Genomic DNA, 12,502 nt, shown 5'->3' with positions numbered 1-12,502 from the left:
GCGTGCGTGCGTGCATGTGTGTGCGTGTGTATGTGTGTTTGCGCGTGCGTGTGTGTTTGCGCGTGTGTGTGTGTGCGTACGTGCGTGGGTGTGTGTGCGCGCGTGTGTATGTGTGCGTGCGTGCGTGTGTGTGTGTCACCTCAGACTTTCTGAAATGTAAACGCCTTTACCCTCCCCCTCATCCATCGCTCACGGTGCCGGAGTCTCGCCTTCTTCGGCACATTCAGATGAATGCAGTTATCACCCCGTCCCGCCTCTTCCTCTATCGCTATCGATCGGACCCTTCCTGTCCCAACTGCCCCTGTATCTATGCGGACCTGGCCCATTGCCTCTTCTATTGCCTGGCTGCTCAGCAGTCGGGTTCCTTCCCCCCACCCTCTCTATCCATCACCACCTGGCTCGACTGGCTTGGCGCTGAAGGGGAAGAAGAACGGCGGCTTCTGGTCGCCCAGGCGGTCGAAATGCTCGGCCTATAAATTTTGGTCGAATAAAAGTATTTTACTACTACTACTACTACTACTTAAAAATAACCTTTTTGCGTTAGAATTTTTTTCAAGCATAGCATTGTCAGCGGTGTAGCACATCAGAATACAGCTAAGATATGCTAACTGGCAGGCTCGTTAACTAGTATCGAATAGTTAACTTCTTAAATATTACTGTTAGGCTCTTTAAACACTGACAGGAGCCCACAGGAAATACGCATTTTATTTGTTTATTTCCCTATTTATTTATTCATTTACTTACCTATTTATTTATTCCTCAAATGCCCCTGCTTCAGTATTACACCAGGGCTGGGTCGTAACAGTCTGTCCATGATTATTTCAGTGAATCAAAGCCATTTGTATCCAACGGCGTCAAGACGCCGCGCTATGAAGGCTGCCAGTGGTATTTCAGCATGTGCATTATTCTCCATAGGTTAGCTCCGATCTGCTTTCGTTAAATATCTTCAGGCCGCATTGTTGTTTGCTTTCAATCGTGTAGTGGAAGACTCGTGGCATCCCTCAAGCTCTAAATATCTGTAGGGTGGGGGAAACCCTCTTCCTCTGCACCATTTCAAGCAAGAGCTGTAAATTGAAGTGTTCAGGGATACCGTGTAATCGTTCCATTATGCGGTTCAAAAACAAGCCACTTGAACCGAAGACTTTTGGCCAAAACTCAACACCTGGAAAACGAAAAACCATGTGGTGTACTGTCACGGCTCCGAAAGGAGCGCGAGACACCTTCCCGAACCGAGGCAAAGGGTTGGAGCTTTGACGCCCAGCGGTAGCCGGTTTATGTTCAGCGTCGCGAATGAGGACAGAACCACGAAGTCAATCTCCGAAAAATAAGATATATTATCAGTGTCAACCGCAAGAGAATATGAGACGCAAGCATTTACAAAAAGTGAAAATAACAAAGCATAAACTACTACTTGGTACACGTATCTATAAGTAACGGCCAGGAAAACTTGTAATTACCAATACAACAGTCAAATTTGAACTAACAGGTTACATGCAGGTTGCACACAGACATCGAAAATTACAGCATAGGAGTGGAGGGAAAGTTCACAGTGAATTAGGAAACGGTCCAGCGAGCGCAGCGGCAGTCCACTCACAAAGGCGACGCAGAAGGGGAGCTCTCGAAGGTGACAGTCCTTCCGGAGTCCTGTGGCGCTCTTCGGAGTGCGATGCGGCGGCGGCTCGGAGAGTCCGGAGTGCTCGGAGGTGAGAGGCGCACTACCGTTGTGTCCGACTCGGGTTCTTGTCCAGCCGTCGGTTGTCAACGCACAAGACACTCCCATCCAATAATTCACTCTAAGGGACAGCCCCCGTAAAACAAATACCCATAAGCGCACCAAGTAGTCGGTACACACAGGACGGAGCACGTAGGCTCCGCTCCTTCCACTCTGCATGGCCGCCATGTTGAGGGTGAAAAAAAGTAGGACAGCCAAAAAGTGGGTCACGTACGCCAACATCTTCTGTCCTGCAAGGGGGCACCTTGCAGGCGAGGAAAGTTAAAAAGTTGAAAAGGAAGCCCAAAGCTTTGGGCCTCCTAGGGGTGACTTTGAGCTCGAAAACCTAACACACATACACAACAAGCCGGGTGTGCTTCCCCGCTCGCGCACTGCGGGGGGTCTGCATAACTGGACGGAAACTAACACGCGAAGACGACGCGCACGTACTCGCGCTTTTGCGACGATCGACCAAGGCACAGACCTACAGGTTACATTGACATGTGATATCAACCAACTCTAGAACTTACAGATGCTTAATTACATGATATTGAGAACATATAAATGCGTACTTTTGTGACACGTACAGTGTACAGGCCTTTCTTGCTGTAACTGTAAAAATACGTGGTTCAGACAACCTGCGCGTTACTTCTAGCGTCTGCAATAAGCTTGCATTCCCTCCGTGCAAAGCTGTAAGTCAGGCGTGTAAACTTCGGGAATTGACAAAGTGCATATGTGCTCGTTTCATATTCTCGCGTCTTCGTGATAACATGACGTCAGCTTGTAATCACCTCTTCGTGGTGCACAGCTGCCAAGGAAGCTGTCTGTCCCGCAGCAATGAACGGTGAGAACGCGCACTTTCTGAAGCGAAAAAAATTGCACAGGTGACCTTACCATGTGACGCGACAGACCTGTGTAGGCAGTATTTGTTGCAGGGTTTGCTTTTCCCAATGACTCTTTGCTTTTGCTTTTTTTGCTTTCGCCTTGGGCTCCTGATGAGCAGAGTCTTATGGAAGGTGTAGGTGGGTCAAAAAGGGTGAATAGGGGTGTGTGAGGGCCTTCTAGAGAGTGGAGGTGGGTGTACTTTAAACACAACTACGCCTATTTTTATTTATTTATTTTTTTATATAGATAATGCGATCTAGTACAGATCATGGAAAAAACAAAATACAAGCATATAAACACACTCAAATTCATAACATTTGCAGGCACTTTTCAAACACCAGTAAATAATTATAATAACTGTAGTTTCCTCGATGCAATCTTCGGCTCTGGGTTCGGACGGTGTTACGGTCGGTATGTTGAAAATCTTAGCTCAAGAGTTCACTCAGGATCTCCTCGACCTGGTCAACGCTTCATTGGAAGCTGCATGGCTGCCGCACTCCTGGAAGGTGGCGAAAATAGCATCTCTCTTAAAAGATGCAAAGAAAGTCAACTACTACGACAGTGCTTATGGAGACCTTAACATCCTCACTATTAAGTTTGTTACATTCAGTAATTGTCGTCGGAGAAAAAAGAATATTTAAAGCAGTTATTTCGCGCGTTCAAAGGGGTTATTGTTAGTGCATGCATTTGTCTCGTGTTATAACCTGAGGAACAAGCAAAATAATTATAAGTATTAACTTTATAATGACCTTTTATAAGCTGGAAGAAAAACTTTAATCGACAGACACGATTGCGCTCAACGACGGGGGGTAACCCGCTTCGCCTCACGAGCTCACTTACAGATGCACGGCCATATGAGTTAAACACAAATCTAACTACTTTATGCTGTATTCGCTCTAATTTCTGAATGTTTGTTAACGTGAAAGGATCCAAAAATGATTACAGGATATTTTAGTAACGGACGGATGAGGGAATTGAACGCCAACAGACGAACACTAGGTGTGGATGATTTCAGTGAGCGCCTCAAGAAAGAGAGTTTCCGCATTGAATTTGCTATGACAGCATCTATGTGTCGCTAGTACAAAAGGGGGTAAAGTTGTCCTCTAGGATACCCCTTTTCATGAAAAGGTGTGCGCTAGAGGACAACTTTACCACCTTTTTACTCCTTCCTGTTCAGAGCGTGAATGGTGGGTGGAGGCTCGCAAGTGGAAGGTGCATTTTTATCGATGGCTGCCCAAATGTGTACATTACGATGCCCGGAATATGATGGCTGCACTTTCTTTAGCTTCGCGAATTCGTGCAGGGAAAATGATCGCCACTTGCGCGGTCGGTGTTTTTGAGAACGACGAAGCAAAAGAAAGTGCATGCACGCCGTGCCTGAGGACATTATCATCATCATCACTGCAATGAAGGAGGCAATTCGAAGATGTTGCAATACGTCTACATTCCCTTGGAACCGACTCCGTTACTAGCCCGTTACCGTTACTCTGCCGTTACCCGTACCTATATTTAGCCGCGCTATCGGCTTTATTGCCCTCCTCATTACATCACATCTACCAATGTCAATTTCCGCTCTTTTTTTTCATCATCATCATCATCATTTATTAACCCTTAAGGGTCCCGTGGGGACATTACATAAGGGGGGGGGGGGGATACAAGTGTCCGACGGTCATACATCTAGGATATCAATGACTCGGGCGTGTTCCCTAGCCCACTCTGCCCTCTCTCTGTTAACTAACTAAACCTATAAAATCCCAGTTGAGGCGACTGCATTTCGATGAAGGCGACGCAGTATCCGCCCGCATGCTGTGCGATGTCAGTGCACGTTAATTAATTAAAGACCCATGCAAAGGTGGTCAAAATTATTCTGGAACCCCGCGTCCCGCATCGCGACGCTAAACCCCACAACTGCCTAACCACACTTTCCTTTCCATAGGCCGCTGTGCTGTCTTCAATTAATGTACATAGAGTCATTACGGCACTATTAAAGCCCGTAGGACCTTGAAATGCTATCAGAAGGTCTCTTCTTGCGGTAGAGAAGCTTCCTACTTGACTTGTTTGACGACTGTACTGTAATTAGTTAATTAATTATAGGAAAAAAAAACAACCAAAAGTGGCCGTGGTCGGGGCAGGAGTGGCGTGAAATTTGAATCACAGGAAGTGCAGTACCATGTGAACGGAAGTGTAGGCGCAGGCGACATGTGGTGCAAAATTTGAATGTTTAGAAGAGTTTATAGATGGAGCGAGGTGGTTCGAGCGGAGTAATTGTGAATTAAGAGCAATTAATCGCAATCATTCGCAAAAGCAGCATGCCAAAAAGGCTTTCGCCTCTCAACACTTTAGTTGCCAAAGTGTCCTCGAAATTTTGATGGCGCCTTTACCCGGGTGGCAAGAAAAACAAGTAAGACTCGTCCCAGAATGCATCGCGGGCAACTCTATCATCTTTTTGCTATTACCAAAGTAAAAGCCTGAGAAAAAGAAATGCGAACAGAGAAGCGCCTATAGGCTTCGCTCTTTTCGCGTTTCTTTCCATCGTGATAGTATACATACGTTTGTGCACACACAAATCTATACGCATATAATAAATGACACCTGTATTCATCCATTTCGTGCACCTGTTTTATGCACAGCTATTCTTAGTCTACGGTTCGATTCAATCTCAGTTTGAACGCCAGACGCGTCCGACTCGGCTGACATGTCGACCGTTGAAGCATGTGCATTGCAGTGCCAGCAGACGACAAGATCTCGCCGCGGACGCCCGGTGCGTTTCTGACGCAGACAGCGGAGTCGTCGAACTTGTCCGTTCCGTGGAACTGTATACATGATTCGAGCTAGTGTACTACACGGACTGAGGCCGTTGTTTGATGCCCCCAGCTGGTCCGTAAAGGGTGCGTACGTGATTCAACGAGGCTGTGAAGCAGTCGCGGAGGGTGACCCTGTTTACATGACGCAAACCGCGTCGACCGTTGCTCCTCAGCAAGCCGCTCGCCTTGAGCCCATCTTGGCGTGCGCCTCCGCGGAGCTAGTCCCGATCAGGGGTGGCGATCGGCTTGGCCGGCATTTTCGACGCTTATCGGCGACCATCGATCGCCGTTGCTTTTGATCAAGATAGGCGACGGCTTCGCCGGCGAGGATGATCGGACGCGTCGAGCGCACTAAGCGTCCGTTAATATCGGCAAGGTTTATATGACGCAGTGGCTTCAGTGTATGCAGTGAAGAGCAGTTGTTGCCGCTGCGTCTCATGTCTGCAAGTTCGCAGTTATGTACTGATACCAACGATAAGGCGTTGACCTCATAAGAGCAGGTGCATCTCGTACGTTGGCACCTTTCAAACAACGTCGCGTCGGGAGAGGAATTACAGCGGGTCTGTTTTTTGTCTCCGCCCCTCCACTACTTTGACCACGAACGTATCGAAGAAAAAAAAAAGTAAATTTAGATCCTACCAAGAGTCGCTTGGAGGTGCGAAACACAGGTTTTTCGCCCTGAGAGAGAGAGAGAGAGAGAGAGAATAAACTTTTATTGCGAAAAAGGAGTCCGGAGCGGATTGTGGGTGGGGTCGTCAGTCCAGGACTGCAGTAGCCTTCCGCCGACTCTCTGGCGATGGCGACTATAGCGCCTGCTGGTCTTACAGGCAGTGATGGAAAACTATCGAAAAATTGACTATCGATAGTATCGATAGTTTTTTTGAAACTCTCGATAGTGTAAAAAAACTATCGATAGTGCTAATATCGATTGACTATCGATAGTATTATCGATAGTCTACTACAGATAGTAATACTATCGGTTCTACTATCGATAGTAGCACTACCGATAGTGGCATCGATAGTAGCACTATCCATAGAGTTTCTTACTATTACCTAGAGGAAAAGCTGACAACCCGTCTGTGGGAGTTTGCATGGAGACCCCTCGAGACCACTTCAGCCACTATGGGCGCTCAAAGCATCATGGGGCGGTGAGCTACCCACTGCAGAACTACAACTTCTGACCAAAAAATAATAGAAAAATAAAGCTGTTATATAACTACGAATATCCTAACATTCAATATCCTGCCTGTAAATTGCAACAAACGAGCAGAACAGCATGTAAATGCATAATATAATGTAAATGCAAAGTTTGCCCAAAATATGAGATGGCTAGCTTTCCTATTGGCCAAGTAATGAACACTACAAAAGCTAATATTTCGTAATTAACAGGCACATTTTTAAAAGTAAATATGTTTTAAAAAAATGTTGTTGCTTATATACTTTAAGAGGTTTTTTAATGGCATTTCGGAAAAGTGAAACCTTTTATTGGCGTCGTGTGTCTATGCGTTTTTACTACTATTTTTTTTGCACACTGCGTTCGCACGAAAGTCGTCTGCGCACACACGAGCAACGGTTTCGGAATGAAACGTCTTAGTAGTGCCACTCTGGGTGCGTTCCAATTCTCTAGACGTCCGACAAGACGTCTAGTGTGACGTCTAGGAAGCCGTCTACATGTCTAGATATTGGAACGTGCCTACTTCACGCGCCACCTTGCGGCAGATAAACTGAACTAACATTTGGGAATAGTTGCACTCCTATGTTCTTAAAAATTCTTAATAAAACAAGTTAAAAACGCGTTGTTAGTAGTTTGCTAGCTCTTTTTATTTTTTTTTTTTCTGCAATAATGGTGCGTTCATCGCTACCGCTTCAGCAGACGATCTCACCCGCACGATTTCCTCTCGCTCGATTCACAAATATAATCGTAGGTCCACAAAGACGGCTTTATTTGCCACCAGTTCCTATAAAAATCAACTTAACGGAATGACTGACACTTGAAAGGTGGTGCGTCTCCGGGCTCAACGTTTCTAGAAACGTTGTCCGGGCTCCAGTGCCCACCAAGAGCACGGCTCACTCAGCTCTGACTGCACCAACTGCTCCGCCATCTTTAGACAGGAAGTTAGCCTGCATCGATGTTGGACTTCGGCGAAGCAGTCTTCTTGGACGGCTTCGTGAAAATTGGAACGAGTCTCAAAATGGCCGCTGTCCGGCAAGACGTCTAAGTAGACGTCTACTTGGGAGTATTGGAACGCACCCTCTGTGTTCCCGAAAAAGTACGACTGTCCCGCAACAAGTAGCTCACCGCCCCATGATGCTTTGAGTGTCCATGACGGCTGAAGTGCAGCGCCGCCAGCTTTCCCTCTGGTAATAGTAAGAAACTCTATGAGCAATATCGATAGTGGCATCGATAGTTTTACTATCGATAGTACCGCTATCGATAGCAAGACTATCCATAGTGAAACTATCGATCGTAAGACTATTGATAGTAACAACATTGATATTATGCATTTACTGGCCAGCGATACAACCAAAACATTTTCGATACCTGATTGGTTTCACGGTCTCATGGGCTTAACGTCCCAAAGAGACTCAAGCTATAAGGGATGCCGTAGTGGAGGTCTCAGGGTAAGTAAATTCCACTCAGCTGTGGTTCATTAACGTGCACTGGGACAGTTTGGAAAAATACCTGGAACTGCATCCGATGAAAGAACGAACAGCACAAGTTCTGCTCGCTTACACGACACTAGCGTGCACTGCAGACGTCGTCTTGCTGACGTAACCGCTGCAGAAATGCTTTTCGCACACATGCTTCGCAACTAGGACATTCGCACACTAACATTTTATCAACAACTTTACCTAGGGAACGTTTGCAGAGCTCGCTGACGCGTAGGCCGCGAAAAGGCCGCGAGTCCTGTCAGTTACTCATATCATCACCGCCATACCACACACTCGGAAAACCAAGTTATAGGATGCAGTGGGTACGCGTGGTTGATTTTATAGAATCGATAGTGCTATATATAACAAGTAGTATCGATACGGCTATCGATAGTACTATCAATAGAACTATCGAAACCACTATCGAAAGTAATAACTACCGATAGTAATAACTATCGATAGTACTATCGACAGCTCGCTATCGATAGTACTATCGATAAGTCTTTTTTGTTATCGATAGTTCGATAGTGGCTCAACTATCTTGCAGGGTGCCGTTGGCTAGCGCCACCTCCCACTGCTACTTCGCCGTGTTGGCTGGCTTTAAGTGGCTGGGTTTAGTTGTGCATGTCCATGTGAAGTGTGTGAATGTAGGAATATCAACACTCCAGGGAGAGTGTTGGGTGAATGCGGTGTGGGTGCTGGAGACTGGGTAAAGTGAGTGTTTAGATGAGTCTGAGGTAGTAGACGCCGATTTAGGCGGAGGGTCTCTAGGCGAGTTGAAAAATGGGTAGAGACGGGGTACAGCCGTCGTGCCCTGCTTTGTACGAATATTCTCGAGCTAGGGCGTCGGCCCTAATATTAAGGCGAAAGCCTTTAATGCCTCATACTGTCGTTAGCAGCCGCGTCGGCAGATGTGTCCACGTTTCGGTTAAGTGCCTTATATGGGCTTATGCGAATCATTACTTAATCGATGGCATTCGAATGATATCGGAACGCGATTTAAGGCATCCTATGATAACTGCATGATATTTAATGACTAATTGAGTAATAATAGTTAAGCAATTAGCCTAATTAACCTTTCTAGTCAGACCAGATAAATAAATAAAGCCGAGCAGGAAATTGGAAAAAACGCACTTCAGGTCAGCAAAGTGCCCCCTGATTTTTTTGCCATCGATACCAGTCGTCTGTGTGAAGCCACCACCTGCTAACCGTGACAGGTGCTGTACGGGAAGAGCTCCGGAAGAGCAACCTTGGTCTCACAAGCCCCACTAGTCACTCCCGGCAAAGGCACAGCTTCGAATGCTTTCGCATTGCCAACACAAGACGGAATTAGATCTCCCTGTGTTCTCTGTGCTTTATTCTAGCGCGATGGCGTTAAAGGCCCCGTTGCGCGGAAAATTTGGCGTCGGCGTTATCGGCGTTGCGAGCGATAAATGGGCTGGCGTAGGGTGGTCCAGGCAGCCACCCCCGAAAAAGCAATCTAGGTGCGCAACCTAGGTCACGTGACCTTGTGGGGTCATCAAAACCTACCCATCGAATTGCGAGCAAACTACCCTGGCCGGTGGAAGTTAAATGAATGGTTGGTCGCGAGAGGTTCCTCGGGAAGAGCAACTTGGGACTGTAGGACTATTGGGATTGACCAGTTCCGCATGTATGGACATCAACTCATTAAGGCTATCGAGTCATATCCTTAAAGGCGAAGCTTAAGTTCCCCCTCCAATTTTTCATAGCTATTTTTCATGAAAATTTCGCGGTTGTTAAAGGCCTAGTATCTTAGCGAAAGGCGTCGAAAAACCTTGAAAACCGACAACGCAGTGCCTTAACGGAGAGCCGGTCAGCTAACAAGCCAGACGATAAATGACGCAAGGTGCCCTGCGTGAAATTGGCCTTTCTCTCACGCTCGTTTTCGCCTAGCTTCGAGGCGCTGCTGCGGGGAAATTGAATCGCTGACACCATGCCAACGCGGTGTGCAGCTGTCGGCGGCTCAACACTCACGCGACGCCCGTCCCGAGATCAGTATCGATAGGTTACTCCAAGTGCGGGCAACTGCATAAGCTGCTGGCACTGATCCGCGACAGACGGGAGCCCAACAAGGGCACAGTCGGGAAAGACGACTTTGTGTAGCGGTGGATCTATCGGCAACTCTCGGAGGGGGTGGTTAACGGTGAATGGTTCCATATATGCACAATGCATACGGCACATGTGGCACCACCGTATACATGACCCCATATGGGATTATTTAATATACAGGAGCACACGTGGGACCACTCCCATCAACGTAAAAGAAGAGGGTGCGGAGAGGTCAGTAAGCCTGTTTACATGAACTCGATAGAGTCGGGTCGAGTTTGCTTGTCGGGTAAAAAACCAGTTGTCGGGTTCATGTAAACGCTGTCGGGTCGACTAAAACAAGCGGCAGAGCGAGTCGAGTTAACTCGCCTGCAGGGGGTAGGTTAACTCGCTTGACCCGCCTTTTGAGTCGAAGAGTCAGGTTATAGAGGATAAATGCAAACCTGTTTTTCGCCTGCGCCGTCGCGCCTCCGTGACAACGGTTACGTGCCACCATCTTGGAGGCTGCCACTGCCCTCTCCCGCTTGCGCTGTTTGACGCTTGGTGTCGCTGGAGTTGAAGTGGTCACGACTCGCTAAAATCGAGTTCATGTAAACCCGCAGTCGTCGAGCTGGGCTGACCTTGCTCAACTCGACCCCCTGACTCGACCCGCCGCTGTCGGGTTCATGTAAACAGCGCTAGTATCGCTTAGGAGGAGCAGTCACCCCACCCCACACTCTACACGAATACGCCTATACGGGAGTATAAAGGTAGTCAGCTGTCCTCTATAGCGCACATCCTTTAATAAAACGGTATGCGCTAGAGCACAACATATTTACTATCTTTTTACTCCTTTTTGTTAAGAGTGCACTCACCATTCTCTAACCACCTCCGCCTCTCCCCCGCCCCTTCACTTTATGCATAATACAGGCCTCGCTCCCCGGCTACAGTGCAGAGAACTCTTGAAAGGAACACTCGGGTAAATATGAAGCTGATGTCTATCGATCGAACACCACGTTTCTATTCACAAAGGGGCTACTTTCAGTGGAAACGCAGCTTCTCAGCTGCACTCAAAGCAATTGAATAAACCTATATGGGAGTAAGAAGGGATTAAGGTGTCCTCTGGAGCACTCGTTTTTAGGGGAAGGGTATGCTGCCCAAGTTTCTGAATAGATTTCGAACACTAAATATGGACTAGCACCGTGTTTACAAACATTTCACGGCGGGCGCGGTCCCAACTCGGGGTGAAAAGTATACGGGGCGCTGAGCCTACTTTTCCCCACCATGGAAGCAAACGTTTTCAAAGCAGTTTTCTGATTCCGCACTGCGCCTATGATGCCGTCCCTTCGTTAAGAACAACCAAATTCACCCTGGAACAGGTTCTGAAAGCATGAAGCATCATTTAGAAGGTGATGTAGATTTAAAACACTACGAAACAAACATGTGGGACTCAAACCGGGGGGGGGGGGGGGGGGGGGGGGGGTACGAGGATGGGAGCCCGACCCATAGAAATTTCCCAAATATTTTTCTAGTCTCGCAGAGTACCTGTGGTGTACCAGGCCTTTTTTTAACAATTTTCAAGTGCTTCGAAGAAGAGTATGACAAAGTATGCTTCGTCATTTCGATGCTATCGCACTTTAAAATGTGTTGTGGAGCCGGATATACCCCCTAAAATGCGCTCTTATTCCCTGGGTGTTCCCCAAAATCGTGCAAGCTTCTCGTGTAGTCCGACGTGCTGCATCGTGTGCTATGTGTCCCCGCAAGTACTGCCGCTCAAACGATAGCAACGTTTACATTGAAGACAGTCCTCGAACAGCCCGAAAAACGAGTTTGAGCACATGTAGCGCACACGGAAGTACGTCAGATATGTAATGTCGGACTACGAGAGAAGCTTGCGCGATTCGGGGGATCACCGTAAACAGACAGAATGCCTTTTCGGGGTATATGTCCTGCTTCACAACACGTACTATCGGGGACAAAAGTGGCATACTCCACGCGGCTCCCGCCGCGTGGAGCAACGGAAAACTGCGGCATTTTGGCGAGCTAAAGCACGAAACATTGAAACGAGCCAAGCGACATGCCTGCTGATAATAAAGGCCACGCATTGGCTGTCTCGATCCAAGATGCCGCCTGTAGACGGCGTTGCAATGCAGTTTTCCGTTGCTCCGGCTCCCGCCGCGTGGATTATACCACGTTTGTCCCCAATAGTACGTTTATCGTAGCGTTCTAAAAAATAAAGCTTCGAAATGACCATACTTTCTCACATTCTTCTTGAAAGCACTCGCTTAACAGCCTCTTGCATGGGTACTCTGGGAAACGAGAAAAATCTTTCTGGAAGTTTTGCTTAGATGTGTTTCAATGGGCCACTCTCCCGCTCCGTAGCCGGGAATTCCCCTCGCGCAGT

Source organism: Amblyomma mixtum, chromosome 8 (assembly GCF_055824585.1).
Source record: "Amblyomma mixtum isolate Tamu chromosome 8, ASM5582458v1, whole genome shotgun sequence".
Taxonomy (NCBI): domain Eukaryota; kingdom Metazoa; phylum Arthropoda; class Arachnida; order Ixodida; family Ixodidae; genus Amblyomma; species Amblyomma mixtum.
This window is presented reverse-complemented; position numbering follows the sequence as displayed.